General features: G+C 44.4%; 8 non-coding genes across 8 annotated transcripts; 7 read left to right on the forward strand and 1 right to left on the reverse strand.

The window, feature by feature from the left end:
* The first annotated feature begins 3079 nt into the window (after positions 1–3079).
* On the forward strand, positions 3080–3151 carry TRNAW-CCA (transfer RNA tryptophan (anticodon CCA)). Its single transcript has one exon. It is a non-coding gene; the product is annotated as a tRNA-Trp (tRNA).
* A 3506-nt stretch (positions 3152–6657) lies between these two features.
* Positions 6658–6739, forward strand: TRNAS-GCU (transfer RNA serine (anticodon GCU)). Its single transcript has one exon. It is a non-coding gene; the product is annotated as a tRNA-Ser (tRNA).
* A 346-nt stretch (positions 6740–7085) lies between these two features.
* On the forward strand, positions 7086–7157 carry TRNAW-CCA (transfer RNA tryptophan (anticodon CCA)). Its single transcript has one exon. It is a non-coding gene; the product is annotated as a tRNA-Trp (tRNA).
* Positions 7158–10093: 2936 nt separating this feature from the next.
* On the forward strand, positions 10094–10175 carry TRNAS-GCU (transfer RNA serine (anticodon GCU)). Its single transcript has one exon. It is a non-coding gene; the product is annotated as a tRNA-Ser (tRNA).
* A 328-nt stretch (positions 10176–10503) lies between these two features.
* TRNAW-CCA (transfer RNA tryptophan (anticodon CCA)) lies at positions 10504–10575 on the forward strand. The gene has a single exon. It is a non-coding gene; the product is annotated as a tRNA-Trp (tRNA).
* A 1433-nt stretch (positions 10576–12008) lies between these two features.
* On the forward strand, positions 12009–12080 carry TRNAW-CCA (transfer RNA tryptophan (anticodon CCA)). Its single transcript has one exon. It is a non-coding gene; the product is annotated as a tRNA-Trp (tRNA).
* A 2049-nt stretch (positions 12081–14129) lies between these two features.
* Positions 14130–14264, forward strand: LOC149437476 (U8 small nucleolar RNA). The gene has a single exon (XR_016308139.1). It is a non-coding gene; the product is annotated as a U8 small nucleolar RNA (small nucleolar RNA).
* A 4903-nt stretch (positions 14265–19167) lies between these two features.
* On the reverse strand, positions 19168–19249 carry TRNAS-GCU (transfer RNA serine (anticodon GCU)). The gene has a single exon. It is a non-coding gene; the product is annotated as a tRNA-Ser (tRNA).
* Between the last annotated feature and the right edge of the window lie 2024 nt (positions 19250–21273).

Genomic DNA, 21273 nt, shown 5'->3' on the forward strand with positions numbered 1-21273 from the left:
ATTCCTCCCATTGATACCGATGATGGGACACTATTCCTCCTCCCACTGACACCTATGATGGGGCACTATTCCTCCCACTGATACCAATGATGGAGCACTATTCCTTCCACTGACACCAATGATGAGGCACTATTCCTCCTACTGACACCAATGATGAGGCACTATTCCTCCCACTGACACCAATGATGGGGCACTATTCCTCCCACTGACACCAATGATGGGGCACTATTCCTCCCACTGACACCAATGACGGGGCACTATTCCTCCCACTGACACCAATGACGGGGCACTATTCCTCCCACTGATACCAATGATGGGGCACTATTCCTCCCACTGACACCAATGATGGGGCACTATTCCCCCCACTGATACCGATGATGGGACACTATTCCTCCCACTGACACCAATGATGGGGCACTATTCCTCCCACTGACACCGATGATGGGGCTCTATTCCTCCCACTGACACCAATGACGGGGCACTATTCCTCCCGCTGACACCAATGACGAGGCACTATTCCTCCCACTGACACCAATGACGGGGCACTATTCCTCCCACTGATACCAATGACGGGGCACTATTCCTCCCACTGACACCAATGACGGGGCACTATTCCTCCCACTGATACCAATGACGGGGCACTATTCCTCCCACTGACACCAATGACGGGGCACTATTCCTCCCACTGACACCAATGACGGGGCACTATTCCTCCCACTGACACCAATGACGGGGCACTATTCCTCCCACTGACACCAATGATGGGGCACTATTCCTCCCACTGATACCAATGATGGGGCACTATTCCTCCCACTGACACCAATGATGGGGCACTATTCCTCCCACTGATACCAATGATGGGGCACTATTCCTCCCACTGACACCAATGACGGGGCACTATTCCTCCCACTGACACCAATGATGGGGCACTATTCCTCCCACTGATACCAATGATGGGGCACTATTCCTCCCACTGACACCAATGACGTGGCACTATTCCTCCTACTGCAAAATTACAGTTATGAAGTAGCAACGAAAATAATTTTATGGTTGGGGGTCACCACAACATGAGGAACTGTATTAAGGGGTCGCGGCGTTAGAAAGGTTGAGAACCACTGTCCTAGATGAATACAATGTTCAATTTTCAGACTATTTAATTTATAGAGAAAAGTTGTATAATGGAAATACCCCCTTTGGCCAATCACTTTCGGAGGTGTTAATTCACCAGCTGGGTTCAGAGGTTCTGACCTGAAGTGGCCGTAGGTTATATGGACCAGTTAAATGGAATGCTCATGTGGTTGTCTGGCTGTGTTGGGGCCACTTGACCACTCCATTTCGGCCCTTCTTGTTTATACTGGTTGAAGGTTTGTGGTTTGTACTGGGTGGATTCCAGAGAATGTGACTCCCTTTCAAGTATAGCCCTTTTTGGGGGGGATTTTTGCACCAAACCTGTAGGTAAATCAGAGAGCCAGAAACTTTACATAGTGGAAGAACGGGTTTGATAATAACGTGGACAATGCTTCCACCCAGGACAGGGCCTCTGTGAACAGTATGGAAATAATACAAGTTATACACGCATCTGTCACTAATGTGGGCACCAGGTGGGCTATTTAAACTGAGCCAGTGCTCATGTTCATGGTGTCTCATCTACAGGGTTTCATGTGTGATCTGTGACCTGTTACCTGCATCTGATTCCAGCTAACGCCCCGACGTGTCCTGACTATTCCTTGAACTCTGCCAGCACTGACTTTGGCTTGGTGCCTGACCTCTGCCTGTTCATGTTGCCTTTGTATTGCTGATCTAAGAACAACCTTGTCCTGCATCTGGATCATGCTTCTGTACTTGTACCTGATCCAGTTACCAGTCCCCGACCTGGTATGTCTGATTTTGTTGTTCTTCCACATGCTACCTAGCAATCTGCTCCAAGCACCTCCAAGCACCTTCTTGCCGCCATCCAGCACCTGCTTGTCACCTGCCTACTACCTGCCAGTGCCTGCTCCCCACCTGACTGCTAGCAGCCAATGCCTGCTTGTCACCTGTATCCTGCCAGCCAGTACCTGCCTGTTCCAGCCTGCTACTTACCTCCTGTCACCCAGCCACTCCTTTCCATTGTGGATCACTGTTGGATTCAGGGGCGGACTGACCATTTGGAAACTCTGGCACTGCCCGAGGGCCCGGGGTCAGTAGGGGGCCCCATGAGATGCCCCTGGTACCTTTTTCATAGGCTTTTTTGAGTTTGGGCAAGGACACAGGGGCCCCATGATCCCCTATTGCCCAGGGGCCCCATGAGTTGTCAGTCCACCCCGGTTGGATTTCTTCTGCTCCATCTTGAATACCCTGCTTGGCTCTGCTGCTAGCAAGATTAACAGGCACTCATGTCACTCTGCGCTCTCATGCCACCTGTCCATTCTATCAGGGGCCCTGAGCCAGAGGTATAAGAGACGTCTTAGCCATCACATCAGATTCTTCCACCGGGTACGTGACAAAAAGTACTTACATTTAAACCTCACATCTGTACACTCGTGGAAGGTGACACATATGACAAAACCCAGCTTAAGACATATTTATTGGAGATATTCATTTGTAGACATCTTTGTTCTAAATTCAGGGTCAACTGTCACTTTAAAAAAATGTGAAAAAAGATCAATATGGTGACGAGGTGGCCGAGTGGTTAAGGCGATGGACAGCTAATCCATTGTGCTCTGCACGCGTGGGTTCGAATCCCACCCTCGTCGACCTCAAATGTTTTCTTACTGTGCTGATTCATTAAGATAAACTAGCTTTGTTTTCAGTTAAATCATTACAATTAAAAATGTATAGAAATAAGTGCAGAACTCGAAGTGTCAAAAAATTTAATAGAAAAAATCTAAACAAAAAAAAATACAGTGCACTTTTAATCAATAAAACCTTCTCCAGAGTTTGCCAGGTTTTTCATGAACTATGAATGAATATATAGCGGTTCATGTGTTCAACTATTGAAAGCCCTTCTAATTGCTGCTGGTCTACTAAGTAAGTGTTCTGTTGAGGGGCAGATGGTGTGGTACGTACCTAAATATAGTGCAAGAAGCTTTGTCCTCATGACTCTGTGGCGCAACGGTAGCGCGTCTGACTCCAGATCAGAAGGTTGCGTGTTCAAATCACGTCAGGGTCACATATTTTGATAAACAGCTACTTAAATTAATGTGGATAAAGTGTAAATTATTACAGTGATTATGAAAAAAAGAGCAGATGTGATTATCACGACATTTGTAAATATAAAGTAAGACAATGGAGTTGATGTTTCAAGGAAGTAACATGAATGTTCTCATTGGAAGGTGTATGCTTACTACCAAATAATGCTGCTCTTATGGCTCCTTCACCCAACACAGCAGAGTCCGGGAGAATATTATATTGTCGTAATGTTTGTGGGTGTTACTAGGCAGCCTCGTCATTATGTCATGATGTTCATTTTAAAGATTGACAGTAAGATTGTCTCCCTAACCTAAGTAAGGAAGTCCCACTCTTGGCACCCCCAGTTCCCCACAAATCACTTCTCCTAGCATACATTCTCTTTCCTTCCAAATCACCCTGATCCCCACCCTCCCAAGCATAAATTCTCCCCCCACATTCCCTCTCCTAGCACAAATCATCTCCCCAAAAAAACATTTCTAGCACAAATCCTGCCTGGCAAATACCCCCCCCCCCAATTTCCTACTCCTAGCACAAATCCTGTCCACCAAATACCCCCTCATAGCCTAAATCCTCCCCCAATTCCCCATTCCTAGTACAAATCCTGCCCACCAAATACCCCCTCGTAGCCTAAATCCTCCCCCCAATTCCCCATTCCTAGCACAAGTCCTGTCCACCAAATACCCCCTCGTAACCTAAATCCTCCCCCCAATTCCCCATTCCTAGCACAAATCCTGTTCACCAAATACCCCCTCGTAACCTGAATCCTCCCCCCAATTCCCCATTCCTAGCACAAATCCTGTCCACCAAATACCCCCTCATAGCCTAAACCCTCCCCCCAATTCCCCATTCCTAGCACAAATCCTGCCCAGCAAATAACCCCTCATAGCCTAAATCCTCCTCCCATTTCCCCATTCCTAGTACAAATCCTGTCCACCAAATACCCCCTCATAGCCTAAATCCTGCCCCCAATTCCCCATTCCTAGTACAAATCCTGTCCACCAAATACCCCCTCGTAACCTAAATCCTGCCCCCAATTCCCCATTCCTAGCACAAATCCTGTCCACCAAATACCCCCTCATAGCCTAAATCCTCCTCCCAATTCTCCATTCCTAGCACAAATCCTGCCCACCAAATACCCCCTCATAGCCTAAATCCTCCCCCAATTCCCCATTCCTAGCACAAATCCTGCCCACCAAATACCCCCTCATAGCCTAAATCCTCCCCCAATTCCCCATTCCTAGCACAAATCCTGCCCACCAAATACCCCCTCATAACCTAAATCCTCCTCCCGTTTCCCCATTCCTAGTACAAATCCTGCCCACCAAATACCCCCTCATAGCCTAAATTCTCCTCCCAATTCCCCATTCCTAGTACAAATCTTGCCCACCAAATACCCCCTCATAGCCTAAATCCTCCTCCAATTTCCCCATTCCTAGCACAAATCCTGCCCACCAAATACCCCCTCATAGCCTAAATCCTCCTCCCATTTCCCCATTCTTTGTACAAATCCTGCCCACCAAATACCCCCTCATAGCCTAAATCCTCCCCCCAATTCCCCATTTCTAGCGCAAATCCTGCCCACCAAATTCCCCCTCCTAGTGTAAACACCAAGAAAAGACTGGGAAGGAAAATCATTGTCTGGTATCCTATCATTTACAGAGACAGCAATCAATCTTATCCCACATTATGGAGGAGGATGTCACTGAACCGCTACCCCCTCTTCCTGTAGAGAATGAGAGAAAACAAAAAGGTGGGAATACAATGATTAGGAATATTAGAGAATAAATAGATTCAAGAATGGACATAGATTGTATGGAGATCCAATTGGAAGCTTTGGTGTTATTAGCAGTGTGGGCTCACTGGTCAGAGTTTGCCGGGTTTTTCATGAACTATGAATGAGTAGTTACCAGTTTACATATTCAACTATTGAAAGCACTTCTCAATGCTACTGGCCAATCACCATTCCATCCACCAGAAATCCATAAATGCTGTATCCCAGAATACACTCTCCTAGATGAATGCAATGTTCAATTTTCAGACTATTTAATTTATAGAGAAAAGTTGTATAATGGACATACCCCCTTTGGCCAATCACTTTCGGAGGTGTTAATTCACCAGCTGGGTTCAGAGGTTCTGACCTGAAGTGGCCGTAGGTTATATGGACCAGTTAAATGGAATGCTCATGTGGTTGTCTGGCTGTGTTGGGGCCACTTGACCACTCCATTTCGGCCCTTCTTGTTTATACTGGTTGAAGGTTTGTGGTTTGTACTGGGTGGATTCCAGAGAATGTGACTCCCTTTCAAGTATAGCCCTTTTTGGGGGGGATTTTTGCACCAAACCTGTAGGTAAATCAGAGAGCCAGAAACTTTACATAGTGGAAGAACGGGTTTGATAATAACGTGGACAATGCTTCCACCCAGGACAGGGCCTCTGTGAACAGTATGGAAATAATACAAGTTATACACGCATCTGTCACTAATGTGGGCACCAGGTGGGCTATTTAAACTGAGCCAGTGCTCATGTTCATGGTGTCTCATCTACAGGGTTTCATGTGTGATCTGTGACCTGTTACCTCTGATTCCAGCTAACGCCCCGACGTGTCCTGACTATTCCTTGAACTCTGCCAGCACTGACTTTGGCTTGGTGCCTGACCTCTGCCTGTTCATGTTGCCTTTGTATTGCTGATCTAATAACAACCTTGTCCTGCATCTGGATCATGCTTCTGTACTTGTACCTGATCCAGTTACTAGTCCCCGACCTGGTATGTCTGATTTTGTTGTTCTTCCACATGCTACCTAGCAATCTGCTCCAAGCACCTGCCAGTGCCTGCTCCCCACCTGACTGCTAGCAGCCAATGCCTGCTTGTCATCTGTATCCTGCCAGCCAGTACCTGCCTGTTCCAGCCTGCTACTTACCTTCTGTCACCCAGCCACTCCTTTCCATTGTGGATCACTGTTGGATTCAGGGGCGGACTGACCATTTGGAAACTCTGGCACTGCCCGAGGGCCCGGGGTCAGTAGGGGGCCCCATGAGATGCCCCTGGTACCTTTTTCATAGGCTTTTTTGAGTTTGGGCAAGGACACAGGGGCCCCATGATCCCCTATTGCCCAGGGGCCCCATGAGTTGTCAGTCCACCCCGGTTGGATTTCTTCTGCTCCATCTTGAATACCCTGCTTGGCTCTGCTGCTAGCAAGATTAACAGGCACTCATGTCACTCTGCGCTCTCATGCCACCTGTCCATTCTATCAGGGGCCCTGAGCCAGAGGTATAAGAGACGTCTTAGCCATCACATCAGATTCTTCCACCGGGTACGTGACAAAAAGTACTTACATTTAAACCTCACATCTGTACATTCGTGGAAGGTGACACATATGACAAAACCCAGCTTAAGACATATTTATTGGAGATATTCATTTGTAGACATCTTTGTTCTAAATTCAGGGTCAACTGTCACTTTAAAAAAATGTGAAAAAAGATCAATATGGTGACGAGGTGGCCGAGTGGTTAAGGCGATGGACTGCTAATCCATTGTGCTCTGCACGCGTGGGTTTGAATCCCACCCTCGTCGACCTCAAATGTTTTCTTACTCTGCTGATTCATTAAGATAAACTAGCTTTGTTTTCAGTTAAATCATTACAATTAAAAATGTATAGAAATAAGTGCAGAACTCGAAGTGTCAAAAAATTTAATAGAAAAAATCTGTAAACAAAAAAAAATCCAGTGCACTCTTTATCAATAAAACCTTCTCCAGAGTTTGCCAGGTTTTTCATGAACTATGAATGAATATATAGCGGTTCATGTGTTCAACTATTGAAAGCCCTTCTAATTGCTGCTGGTCTACTAAGTAAGTGTTCTGTTGAGGGGCAGATGGTGTGGTACGTACCTAAATATAGTGCAAGAAGCTTTGTCCTCATGACTCTGTGGCGCAACGGTAGCGCGTCTGACTCCAGATCAGAAGGTTGCGTGTTCAAATCACGTCAGGGTCACATATTTTGATAAACAGCTACTTAAATTAATGTGGATAAAGTGTAAATTATTACAGTGATTATGAAAAAAAGAGCAGATGTGATTATCACGACATTTGTAAATATAAAGTAAGACAATGGAGTTGATGTTTCAAGGAAGTAACATGAATGTTCTCATTGGAAGGTGTATGCTTACTCTACCAAATAATGCTGCTCTTATGGCTCCTTCACCCAACACAGCAGAGTCCGGGAGAATATTATATTGTCGTAATGTTTGTGGGTGTTACTAGGCAGCCTCGTCATTATGTCATGATATTCATTTTAAAGATTGACAGTAAGATTGTCTCCCTAACCTAAGTAAGGAAGTCCCACTCTTGGCACCCCCAATTCCCTACAAATCACTTCTCCTAGCATACATTCTCTTTCCTTCCAAATCACCCTGATCCCCACCCTCCCAAGCATAAATTCTCCCCCCACATTCCCTCTCCTAGCACAAATCATCTCCCCAAAAAAACATTTCTAGCACAAATCCTGCCTGGCAAATACCCCCCCCCCCCAATTTCCTACTCCTAGCACAAATCCTGTCCACCAAATACCCCCTCATAGCCTAAATCCTCCCCCAATTCCCCATTCCTAGTACAAATCCTGCCCACCAAATACCCCCTCGTAGCCTAAATCCTCCCCCCAATTCCCCATTCCTAGCACAAATCCTGTCCACCAAATACCCCCTCGTAACCTGAATCCTCCCCCCAATTCCCCATTCCTAGCACAAATCCTGTCCACCAAATACCCCCTCATAGCCTAAACCCTCCCCCCAATTCCCCATTCCTAGCACAAATCCTGCCCAGCAAATAACCCCTCATAGCCTAAATCCTCCTCCCATTTCCCCATTCCTAGTACAAATCCTGTCCACCAAATACCCCCTCGTAACCTAAATCCTGCCCCCAATTCCCCATTCCTAGCACAAATCCTGTCCACCAAATACCCCCTCATAGCCTAAATCCTCCTCCCAATTCCCCATTCCTAGCACAAATCCTGCCCACCAAATACCCCCTCATAGCCTAAATCCTCCCCCAATTCCCCATTCCTAGCACAAATCCTGCCCACCAAATACCCCCTCATAGCCTAAATCCTCCCCCAATTCCCCATTCCTAGCACAAATCCTGCCCACCAAATACCCCCTCATAGCCTAAATCCTCCTCCCGTTTCCCCATTCCTAGTACAAATCCTGCCCACCAAATACCCCCTCATAGCCTAAATTCTCCTCCCAATTCCCCATTCCTAGTACAAATCCTGCCCACCAAATACCCCCTCATAGCCTAAATCCTCCTCCAATTTCCCCATTCCTAGCACAAATCCTGCCCACCAAATACCCCCTCATAGCCTAAATCCTCCTCCCATTTCCCCATTCTTTGTACAAATCCTGCCCACCAAATACCCCCTCATAGCCTAAATCCTCCCCCCAATTCCCCATTTCTAGCGCAAATCCTGCCCACCAAATTCCCCCTCCTAGTGTAAACACCAAGAAAAGACTGGGAAGGAAAATCATTGTCTGGTATCCTATCATTTACAGAGACAGCAATCAATCTTATCCCACATTATGGAGGAGGATGTCACTGAACCGCTACCTCCTCTTCCTGTAGAGAATGAGAGAAAACACAAAGGTGGGAATACAATGATTAGGAATATTAGAGAATAAATAGATTCAAGAATGGACATAGATTGTATGGAGATCCAATTGGAAGCTTGGGTGTTATTAGCAGTGTGGGCTCACTGGTCAGAGTTTGCCGGGTTTTTCATGAACTATGAATGAGTAGTTACCAGTTTACATATTCAACTATTGAAAGCACTTCCCAATGCTACTGGCCAATCACCATTCCATCCACCAGAAATCCATAAATGCTGTATCCCAGAATACACTCTCCTAGATGAATGCAATGTTCAATTTTCAGACTATTTAATTTATAGAGAAAAGTTGTATAATGGACATACCCCCTTTGGCCAATCACTTTCGGAGGTGTTAATTCACCAGCTGGGTTCAGAGGTTCTGACCACCTGAAGTGGCCATAGGTTATATAGACCAGTTAATTGGAAAAAAGTTTTTGCACACGTGGTTGTCTGGCTGTGTTGGGGCCACTTGACCCCTCCATTTCAGTCATTCTTGTTTATACTGGTTGAAGGTTTGTGGTTTGTACTGGGTGGATTCCAGCGGGGGCAGACTGACAACTCATGGGGCCCCCGGGCAATAGGGGATCATGGGGCCCCTGTGTCCTTGCCCAAACTCAAAAAAGCCTATGAAAAAGGTACTAGGGGCATCTCATGGGGCCCACTACTGACCCCGGGCCCTCGGGCAGTGCCAGAGTTTCCAAATGGTCAGTCCGCCTCTGGATTCCAGAGAATGTGACTCCCTTTCAAGTATAGCCCTTTTTGGGGGGGATTTTTGCACCAAACCTGTAGGTAAATCAGAGAACAAGAAACTTTGCTTAGTGGAAGAACGGGTTTGATAATAACGTGGACAATGCTTCCACCCAGGACAGGGCCTCTGTGAACAGTATGGAAATAATACAAGTTATACACGCATCTGTCACTAATGTGGGCACCAGGTGGGCTATTTAAACTGAGCCAGTGCTCATGTTCATGGTGTCTCATCTACAGTGTTTCATGTGTGATCTGTGACCTGTTACCTGCATCTGATTCCAGCTAACGCCCCGACGTGTCCTGACTATTCCTTGAACTCTGCCAGCACTGACTTTGGCTTGGTGCCTGACCTCTGCCTGTGCCGTGACAAAAAGTACTTACATTTAAACCTCACATCTGTACATTCGTGGAAGGTGACACATATGACAAAACCCAGCTTAAGACATATTTATTGAAGATAATCAGTTGTAGACATCTTTGTTCTAAATTCAGGGTCAACTGTCACTTTAAAAAAATTTGGAAAAATTGGTTGGTATGGTGACAAGGTGGCTGAGTGGTTAAGGCGATGGACTGCTAATCCATTGTGCTCTGCACGCGTGGGTTCGAATCCCATCCTTGTCGACTTGCAGTGTTTTCTTACTGTGCTGATTCATTAAGATGAGCTAGCTATACATTAAAAATGTATAGAAATAAGTGCAGAACTCGAAGTGTCAAAAAAAGGGAATAGAAAAAATCTGTAAACAAAAAAAAATCCAGTGCACTCTTTATCAATAAAACCTTCTCCAGAGTTTGCCAAGTTTTTAATGAGCTATGAATGAATATATGCCGGTTCATGTGTTCAACTATTGAAAGCACTTCTAAATGCTACTTGTCTACTAAGTAAGTGTTCTGTTGAGGGGCAGATGGTGTGGTACGTACCTAAATATAGTGCAAGAAGCTTTGTCCTCATGACTCTGTGGTGCAACGGTAGCGCGTCTGACTCCAGATCAGAAGGTTGCGTGTTCAAATCACGTCAGGGTCACATATTTTGATAAACAGCTACTTAAATTAATGTGGATAAAGTGTAAATTATTACAGTGATTATGAAAAAAAGAGCAGATGTGATTATCACGACATTTGTAAATATAAAGTAAGACAATGGAGTTGATGTTTCAAGGAAGTAACATGAATGTTCTCATTGGAAGGTGTATGCTTACTCTACCAAATAATGCTGCTCTTATGGCTACTTCACCCAACACAGCAGAGTCAGGAAGAATATTATATTGTCGTAATGTTTGTGGGTGTTACTAGGCAGCCTCGTCATTATGTCATGATATTCATTTTAAAGATTGACAGTAATATTGTCTTCCTAACCTAAGTAAGGAAGTCCCACTCTTGGCACCCCCAGTTCCCCACAAATCACTTCTCCTAGCATACATTCTCTTTCCTTCCAAATCACCCTGATCCCCACCCTCCCAAGCATAAATTCTCCCCCCACATTCCCTCTCCTAGCACAAATCATCTCCCAAAAACCCCATTTTCTAGCACAAATCTTGTCCACCAAATACCCCCTCATAGCCTAAATCCTCCCCCAATTCCCCATTCCTAGTACAAATCCTGCCCACCAAATACCCCCTCATAGCCTAAATCCTCCCCCCAAATTGCCACTCCTAGCATAAACTCTCTCCTTAAAGCACCACTCCTAGCATAAATCCTCCCCCAAGTATCCCCTCCTAGTGTAAACACCAAGAAAAAAAACTAGGAAGAAGGAAAAAAAAAAAAAAAATCATTGTCTGGTATCCTATCATTTACAGAGACAGCAATCAATCCTATCCCACATTATGGAGGAGGATGTCACTGAACCGCTACCCCCTCTTCCTCTAGAGCAGTGGTTTTCAACCTGTGGGTCGCAACCCCTTTGGGGGTCGAGCGACCCTTTCACAGGGGTCGCCTAAGATCATCAGAAAACACATATTTCCGATGTGTAAAGAGCAGCTACTGTGTTGAAAGCAGCTGCTGTGTTGAAAGCAGCAGTATTGGAGGTACAACGACACTCATGAATTATAATTACTGGGTAAATCATTTTATGGTTGGGGGTCACCACAACATGAGGAACTGTATTAAAGGGTCGTGGCATTAGGAAGGTTGAGAACCACTGATCTAGAGAATGAGAGAAAACACAAAGGTGGGCATAAAATGATTAAGAATATTAGAGAATAAATAGATTCAAGAATGGACATAGATTGTATGGAGATCCAATTGGAAGCTTTGGTGTTATTAGCAGTGTGGGCTCACTGGTCAGAGTTTGCCGGGTTTTTCATGAACTATGAATGAGTAGTTACCAGTTTTCATGTTCAACTATTGAAACTACTTCTAAATGTGACTAGTCTACCTATCAGGTGTCTTGCTTGTTGAGGGACAAGGGCAGCTGGTGTGATAAATACTTAAAAATAGTGCAACACACTCTTTCCATATGACTCTGTGGCGCAACGGTAGCGCGTCTGACTCCAGATCAGAAGGTTGCGTGTTCAAATCACGTCAGGGTCAACAGCTTTTTGAAAAATAGCTACTTAATCAAATTTTTATAAAATAGAATTTATTCAAGCAGCTCTTCAAACAGAGCAGATGTAATGATCAGGAATCATGGATGTGATCTCTGTGAAGACAGACCATGGAGTTGATCTTCCAAAGGAGCAAAGTGAATGTTCTCTTTGGAAACAGTTTCACCTGGTGTTCTCCCAGGGCTGTGGGACAGTCAAATGATTACCACAAACATTCCAAAAGCTACCGTGAAAGCTAGAATCCTTGCAAATAATAACTTTTCCAAGTAGCATTGAAAATGGCACCTTTAAAGTCCAATTATTACCTTATTCTATTTTTGTATGTTTACACATTTCAAGTGCCACACAAGCAAACACCAGACACATGACCTAGGATACACAGTGGTACATGCAATGATCATTAAATAATGAACAGAAATTCAGCGCTCACACAATATAGAATGGGATGGTGACATAGGGCATAGAGGAAGGAAAAATGGGAACTGACTAAACACAGAATATGATGGAGAAGAGTCACTGGGTGGAATGGTCCATAGGATAGGCAATAGGAGGAGAAGGCAGACCAAGGAACCAGGGCACCTGGATAGGAGCCGGCAAGCCTCGTCAGAGATGGTGAAGATCCTATGTGACCGGAGTGGTGGCAGTGTGAACACAGTTGGTGTGCCCTGAGCCTGATCAAGGAAGAAGGGATGGACCAGAAGGCAAACGCCTGGGAAGGGACTGGCAGCTCCTCCTCAAGGATATAGGGAATCCCTTGAAGATAAGCAAAAGAAAAGAAGGGCGCCAGGTCAGGACGAGTAAATACAGTGAAAACTATAAAACAGAAGACTTACATCTGGGATTCCTTCAGTTGGCATGTGGAGTGGAAGGACCAGCAGAGGAGCAGGATGGTGGTATCACTGATCTCTCCACCTGATTGCACCACCATCCTGCTCCTCTGCTGGTCCTTCCACTCTACATGCCGACTGAAGGAATCTCAGATGTAAGTCTTCTGTTTTACAGATTTTCACTGTGTTTACTCCTCCTGACCTGCTGCCTTCCTTTTCTTCTACATGACCTAGGATAGCTTGCCACCATCTGCAGTTTATCAGCTGACTGGTATGTAGGTAACCATACACACAGATTCCAAGGAACCAGGGCACCTGGATAGGAGCCGGCAAGCCTCATCAGAGATGGTGAAAAAAAATGTACGGGGGTAAAAAAAAAAAAAAAGCCATACAGCAATATGGCTATATGCTATAAAATAAAAAGGGAGAAAAACAGCAAAAAACATTCCGTGAAACAGAAATCCAGAAACATGGCATAGAATACACTCTTCTAGATTAATGCAATGTTCATTTCTCAGGCTATTTAATTTATAGAGGAAAGATGAGGGATGAACTTATCAACGTTGACCAATCACCTTTGGAGGTGTTACCTTACCCGCTGGATTAAGAGGTTCTGGTCTCCTAAAGTGGTTATGAGTTAAATGGACCAGTTGGTTCTGATGGGTTTGAGTTAGGATTTCCAACATCAGTGTATAGTTTTAGTCACAGCAAGTCCATACCCTGCATGATTGCTACAGAGGGGATCCATAACTGTTTGTCCCTCAGGATTCTGTGTAACCCTTCCTGTAATTAGCTGTTCTACTTCTGTGTTATGTTAAGGTTGGGGTCACCTGGTGTGTTGGGGTCACCTGAATACTCTGTTTCAGTCGCTCTTGTTGATATTGGTTGAAGGTTCATTGGCAGTACTAGGCAGGTTCCAGAGAATGGGACTCCTCCACCAGTACTGGCCAAAAACATCAACTTGAGTCTGAGTGCAGATCCTGTCTTTTTGGAACGTTTTGTATTTTCTCTTAGTTGTTCTTATGGCTTCTTGGCACATTACAGCAGAGCCAGGGAGAGTTTTATATTGTTTTAAAGTTTGTGGGTGTTACTAGGCAGCCTCATTATTATGTCATGATATTCTTTTTAAACAGTAACAATAGTTTTGTCTCCCTAACCTAAGTAAGGAAGCCTCATTCTTGGGTCTCAGCTGGAAATGTTGTGATGTATTATCAGTGAGGTTAGTCCTTTCCTGTTTCTTCTTGTGGAGACACAAGTATGATGAATGGAGGAGGATGAGTGTGTAATTACACTGTTCTCCCCACCACTCTGTACTGATAACTCAGAGTGTGTGATATTCTGAAACCAATCACTGGTAGCCCAGATGTTATTTTTGGTGTATCTAAAAGCAGAATATAACTAATGATAAGCTTTAGGTAAATCAATCTAGAGTCGTATTACTGAGAGATTGTCAAATCCTGTTGGAAGTTGTATATCTTTGGGGTAAATTCTCTTTATAAATTATGGCCATGTTTAGAGCTGATAGGCAAATTTCTACAAAAAAAAAGTTAGAGGTAGCTGGGCACTGCAACAGGGGACATGTACCAATACAAATAAAAAAAAAAATACCATTGTAGTACTACCCCCTTGGGGGTTGCTGTTGATTTGGGCCCCCCATTAGTCCTGCACAGCCAGGCAATCTCCACACAAGCATGCATTCAAAGTCAGAAATCAGTCCCTGAGCTTTTTGTTTTATTTATTGAGGGGATTTAGAACTGGGATAGAGAGGGGGGGGGGTATAGGATGACCAAAAGAACATACAACTGAGGACTACCTTCATGGAACTATTCACAAGCTTCTCTTTTGTAGCACAGTCTCTGTTGGAGAGATAGCCAGCGTCTCCTTAGTGTACCACCCCAGATCCTAGATGAAATTCTCCTCTTCACCCAGCAATCTGGAGGTTTTTTCCTGAGCAGGGTAGCTGGCTCCTGTCCCTTTAAATAGGTGAACAGTGACTAGTAGGGGGCTAATCTGGTTTCCCACTAGAGTGCTTCTTCCCCTTATCCGCCCAGGGGGTGCAGGTGTACCCATGCAGATCCTCTCCTGTACCGCTGGTGGGGTAGCTGCTGCTACCAGGTCTATCAGCTGGGCTGCTCCTTCCCTGCCATACAGGTGGTCCTCTCTCAGGGGGTCAGTGAGTTCCAAGCTTTCCACCTTTCCAACTCCAAGCTCATAGGCAGGCCCCATCCCAATAGACCTCCTACTCTCAGCTGCACATCTTCCTCTCTCACTCTTCCACCTGACTCCTCTCCCATACTCCTTGCCGCTCAGCTGGCTCTAACACTTTGTCCAGCATCTTGCCAACCTCTTGTTGGAGATTGGCTAGGACCCCTCTAGAGTGCAGATCCATCCTCTGGCTCCAAGGCCTTCCTGCAGAAGCCCCAGAGCAAGGGGATATTCCAGATGGGCTGGCCTGCAGAGCCTCTCAGCCCTGACCACAATTTGACCCCTCTGGCTATTACTCCTGAGCTGCTATTCAGCTCCTTTCTAACCATTAACCCCCCTGGCGATATTCCTGAGTGTAGTTCGGGGTAAAGTTTCAGTACCACAAGCGGTAACCCCGAGCTACACTCGGGAATACACTGCAGCGTTGCTCAGGGATTTCCTGCAGCACTTACCTTGTCCTGCACATCCCCGGTTATCTCCTCCGGCCGATGCCGGCATCCGTCTTCTGGGTTCTGGTCCCTGCGAGCATCGGGACGTACGGGGGTTGGAACTGGCGGGAAATTTGAAAATTTTACAAACTGGCATTTACTAATACACTAAAATCACATAGTATAACATTCCTGTATCAAACCATTTCACATACATTTTGTCCCGAGTGCTTTGTCCGGCGCCCTGCCTGCATTTTTTCTGTCCTTTCTGCCTGGAAACTAAGAAAAGTCCATGGTGTCCAAAAAGCGTCCCTTTAGGTCAAAAGCGGTTTTAGACCGGCTAGAGAACAGCGATAGTAGATCAGAACCACTTGCAGAATTGAGTGATAATGATTCGTGGGGGAAATTCCTCATCAGACACTGAAAACGATTCTGCGACTGAGCTCAGCGATGTGCGAACTTGGCGCTATATTTCAAATTTCAGTGTTTTTGGTTTGATTATATTATTGAATTAAATGTATTATTATATTGTTATTTTTTATGATTATTTATTATATTATAATTTATGATTTCTTGTTTCAAATTTTATCATACCCGGGATGTTTACTAGACTCTTGTTCGGACAGATTTCAGTGAATTATTCCTAAGAATTACAGGCCTACAATAAAACAAAATACATATTTCCATGCAAAAAAATGTACCACTTTGAGCACAGAAATATGGCCATAATCAGACCGCCAGGGAGGTTAAGATCTAGCTCCCCCTAGCTAAACTAGCAGGGCACTGCACCATACAGTTGGGAGAGGGTCTTTATATGGGGCTTCAAATGCAACATCCTTTAAATTACAGGCTTGCCTTGAGGCTCTATATAGTACTAGAGAACATTATATTTTCAGGGACAGTCTCAGCAGCAGCAGTGAATATTTGGCAGAGGATTTTGTTTTTAATGAGCTTGGCTTACATACTCCCGCAGCACCCCAATGCTTTATATTCAGGTAGCATTAGTAGCAGTATTTGCTTTTTTTCCATCGGACACGGCTGATGACAGATCACTACACCGGCCCTCTGCTAGTGTCATGTGATCTGCTGTGACCAATCACAGCAGATCACATGACAGTTGGAAACAATGAATGACTTCCATTCATCCCATTCATTGCTTACAACTGTGCTGCTAGCTGTGATTGCTCACAGTGGTCACATGTACAGACTGGGCTAATCACAGCCATCTGTAGCATGTGATCAGCTGTGGCTAATCACAGCTGATCACAAGAAAAACTACTGAATGGATCAGTTTAAGTCAGTATAACTGCTTGCTTATACCAATAAATGTGTAAAAAAAATGAAATAAATAAAATCCTGATCACTTGCCCAGAGTAGTACAATGTTACTATGGTAACATTGTATTGTTCTGGTCACATGAGTAGAAAAAAGACATGAAAAATTTTTATGAAATGTAATAAAGTAAAAAAAGTTTTCTAATTTTAAAATTTTTAACACATTTTTTTTTTACATACTATCCCCAGTCAGTGTCCCTGATCACTGCCGCACCAGTTACAGTCAGGTCCATAAATATTGGGACATTGACACAATTCTAACATTTTTGGCTATATACACCACCACAATGGATTTGAAATGAAATGAACAAGGTGTGCTTTAACTGCAGACTGTCAGCTTTAATTTGAGGGTATTTACATCCAAATCAGGTGAACGGTGTAGGAATTACAACAGTTTGCATATTTGCCTCCCACTTGTTAAGGGAACAAAAGTAATGGGACAATTGGCTTCTCAGCTCAGTGCAGCAGCAGGTGAGGTGGGAGAGGTATGGAGGAGTTGGTGAGAGCAGGGGGAGACGATGGGGGGGTCAGGTGCAGCAATAAGTATCGGGGTTGGTGTACAGGTGTGGTGCAGCTGGAGTAGGATAAGAGCCCTTTAAGCTCATGCTACCTGTGTACCATTGTGCTGGCAAGCTATTGTTGGGAAATTCAGAGACTACCTATACAATCCTTGACATACTTAGTTTTGTGTACAAATTTCAACTTGAGCTACTGAGCACTGTATACAACAGAGTTTTTCAACAAACCAGATAAGAACAGCCATATACTGGTAAGGCATGCAAATGTGTCCAGTGCTCCACTTATTGACTGAACATGAGATTATTAACATGTAATTCACATATAAACATTTTAGAAAATTGTTCAGTCTTTTTTTAATCAATAGCAATAAAAAGGATCAACCGCATTTAGCACTCAGATATTGGCACTGGGATGTTTTGGAAATACTTAATCTCCTTTCCTTTAACCACTGGACCTCCAGAAGGTTTTACCCGCTTCATGACCAGGACATTTTTTTGCTATTCAGCACTGTGCTGCTTTACCTGGCTATTGTTCGGTCATGCAACATTGTACCCAGATGAAATTTATATAATTTTTTTCACACATATAGAGGTTTTTTTTGGTGGTATTCATTAACCGCCAGGTTTTTAGTTTATTATATAAACAAAAAACCTGATAATTTTGAAAAAAAACCCCCACTATTTTCTACTTTCTGTAATATAACATATCCAATGAAAAAAAATCATATTTCTTCCTAAATTTAGGCCAGCATGTATTCTGCTACATTTGTTTTTAATAAAGAAAATCTCAATAAGTGTATAGTAATTTGTTGGTTTTAAAGTTATCGCATCTAAAAACGATGGTATATATACTGGAATTTATGCAGCTAGAGATGTTATACTTATAATAGTGGTGATCAGCAGGGGCGGACTGACAACTCATGGGGCCCCCAGGCAATAGGGGATCATGGGGCCCCTGTGTCTTTGCCCAAACTCAAAAAAGCCTATGAAAAAGGTACCAGGGGCATCTCATGGGGCCCCCTACTGACCCCGGGCCCTCAGGCAGTGCCTGAGTGACTAAATGATCAGTCCGCCCCTGGTGATCAGCAACCTTTAGTGTGGCAGGCAATCTGGCACTAACAGACACTAGCTGGGAGGGACATTTACTGATTACCTGACTCTGACATAGCTAGTGATACTAATGCGGTGATCAGAGATAATACTGTACACTGTATTAAAGACACTGGCTGATAATGGGTTAACCTGAAGGGACAATCAAAGGGATAACTGTGTGCCTAACAAGTGAAATGTGCGCTGCTTTTAATCACAGATCTGGCTGCTTTTTCTCCCTGACCTCAGAGATAATTTCAGGGGAAAAAAGCAGTCAGATCATTATTTGTGTACAGAGGTCTGTGTATTTGCAAACACACAACTCTGAGCTGTGATTGGCTACAGCCAATCAGCAGGTATAGAGCCAAAATCATTGGTTGGGACCTGCTGACGAAATCATGCTGTATCCAATCACAGCAAAGGTCAGCAGGGAGTACATGCATGAGTGGCTGAAAACCCAGAAACAGGTCACTACATGAAGGTATGTTACCATGCAGCACTGAATCTATTGTTAGGGGGCGGTAAGAGATTAAAGATTTGAGAATAAATAAGGCAGTAATTTTGTCAAACAAGCAAACCCATTATAATAAGATCTACTTTTGAAATTATGACGCTTCAACTGAAAGCAAATCCTAACGAGTCAGTGCAACACAGGAACAAAACACACCCAGACGACGAGGATGGGATTCGAACCCACGCGTGCAGAGCACAATGGATTAGCAGTCCATCGCCTTAACCACTCGGCCACCTCGTCTCTAGACTTTGGCAAATTTTTTCAATTTTTTAAAGTGAAAGTTTACCTGAATTTAGAAAGCTTTATCAATGTTAATGATGTGCATGCAAACACCATGAGAAGACTTGGAAGGGAAATCATTGTCTGCTATCTTGGATAGACCTTTGGAAATCTAGGATAGCTTGCCACCACCTGCAGCTTATCAGCTGACTGCTCTATAGGTAACCATACACACAGATTCCGGTCTGGCAGATCTGCTATTTTATGCACACTGATACTAATCTGCATGCAATCCACAGACACACATTGCATACAGATTAACAACACATTTTTACTGAGCATGTAACATAATGCACCAATCTCTCCAGGACAGGGGCGAACTGACCATTTGGAAACTCGGGCACTGCCCGAGGGCCCGGGGTCGGGCCCCATGAGATGCCCCTGGTACCTTTTTCATAGGCTTTTTTGAGTTTGGGCAAGGACACAGGGGCCCCATGATCCCCTATGGCCTGGGGGCACCCATGAGTTGTCAGTCTGCCACTGCATCTGAGATAAACCAGAGAGATCAGATCAGGCAACTCCAAAAACAGCAGGGATGAGGAGATCTGTGCACACCAGGCTCCCAACTGTCTACAAAACATTTGTCCTTTTCTTAGATGGGGATTATGTTTTATCCCTAAAAAATCCAAAACGTTAATTGCAAGATGAAAATTATTATAGCATATAGTATGCATTGTGAGCTGTGTATACATATAAAATGGCATGTCCTGGCTGTACAGAACCCCACAGGGATATATATATATATATTATTTTTTTCCCCATTATATCTTTATTCATTTTTTAATACAAAATCCATTTTATAATAAACATCATACAAACATCACAAATTCATCTTACATTTATCTATTCCCCAGCTTCCCTTCCCCGCCCTCATCAGTTACCTCTTTATCCTCTTATTCTTTTCATTTACTTCTTGTCCCTGTCCTTGCCCAAACTCAAAAAAGCCTATGAAAAAGGTACCAGGGGCATCTCATGGGGCCCCCTACTGACCCCGGGCCCTCGGGCAGTGCCCGAGTTTCCAAATGGTCAGTCCGCCCCTGCTCGGATGCTAACAGTTAAAGTGGTTATAAGGGCTCAGGAGTTTTTTTTTACCTGAATGTATTGTTTGCAAAACCTTCTGTACAATAAACTTTCCTCCTCAGTCCTCTTCTACTTACCTGAACCAATCTCAATCCAGTGATGTCCATGAGAGCAGCGGATCTCTCCTCTTTCTCCCTCCCCACAGTTCAGATTGATAGCAGCAGGAGCCATTGGCTTCCGCTGCTGTCAATCAAATCCAATGGGGGGCACTCCGCACTGTATGTGCCTATGGATGTAGACATTAGGGCTCAAAAGCAAGCCTGCACAAGTGCCCCCGATGGAAGAGACTTGTTATGGGGGCACTGGCTGAAGAGGAGGAGCCGGGAATGCCAGCGGAGGGACTCGAGAAGAGCAGAATCGGGGCTGCTCTAGTCAAAACCATTGCACAGAGCAGGTAAGTATAACATGTTTGTTACTTTTTTTATAGTATCTTTAGAATCATACTAACCGCTGTGTTTTTTCCCACCTGTTGTGTTGGCGTCACTTGACCACTCTGTTTCAGTCACTCTTGTTGATATTGGTTGAAGGTTTGTGGGCATTACTGGGTGAATTCCAGAGGTTCCACAAACGTCAACCTGAGCTGAGATCCTGTCTTTTCATAACATGTCTTACCAGGGGCGGAATGACAACTCATGGGCCCCTGTGTCCTTTCCCAAACTCAAAAAAGCCTATGAAAAAGGTACCAGGGGCATCTCCTACTGATCCCAGGCCCTTGGGCAGTGTCCAAATTTCCAAATGGTCAGTCTGCCCCTGTGTCTTACATTTTCTCTCAGTTGCTCTAATGGCTGGTTGACCCAACACAGGAAAGTCAGGGAGAATATTATATTGTCTTAATGTTTGTGGGTGTTACTAGGCAGCCTCGTCTTTATGTCATGATGTTCTTTTTCAAATTGCCAGTAATATTG

The sequence above is a fragment of the Staurois parvus genome, unplaced genomic scaffold (genome assembly GCF_062004578.1).
Source record: "Staurois parvus isolate SC_StPar_1 unplaced genomic scaffold, SC_StPar_1.0 ptg001287l, whole genome shotgun sequence".
NCBI lineage: Eukaryota > Metazoa > Chordata > Amphibia > Anura > Ranidae > Staurois > Staurois parvus.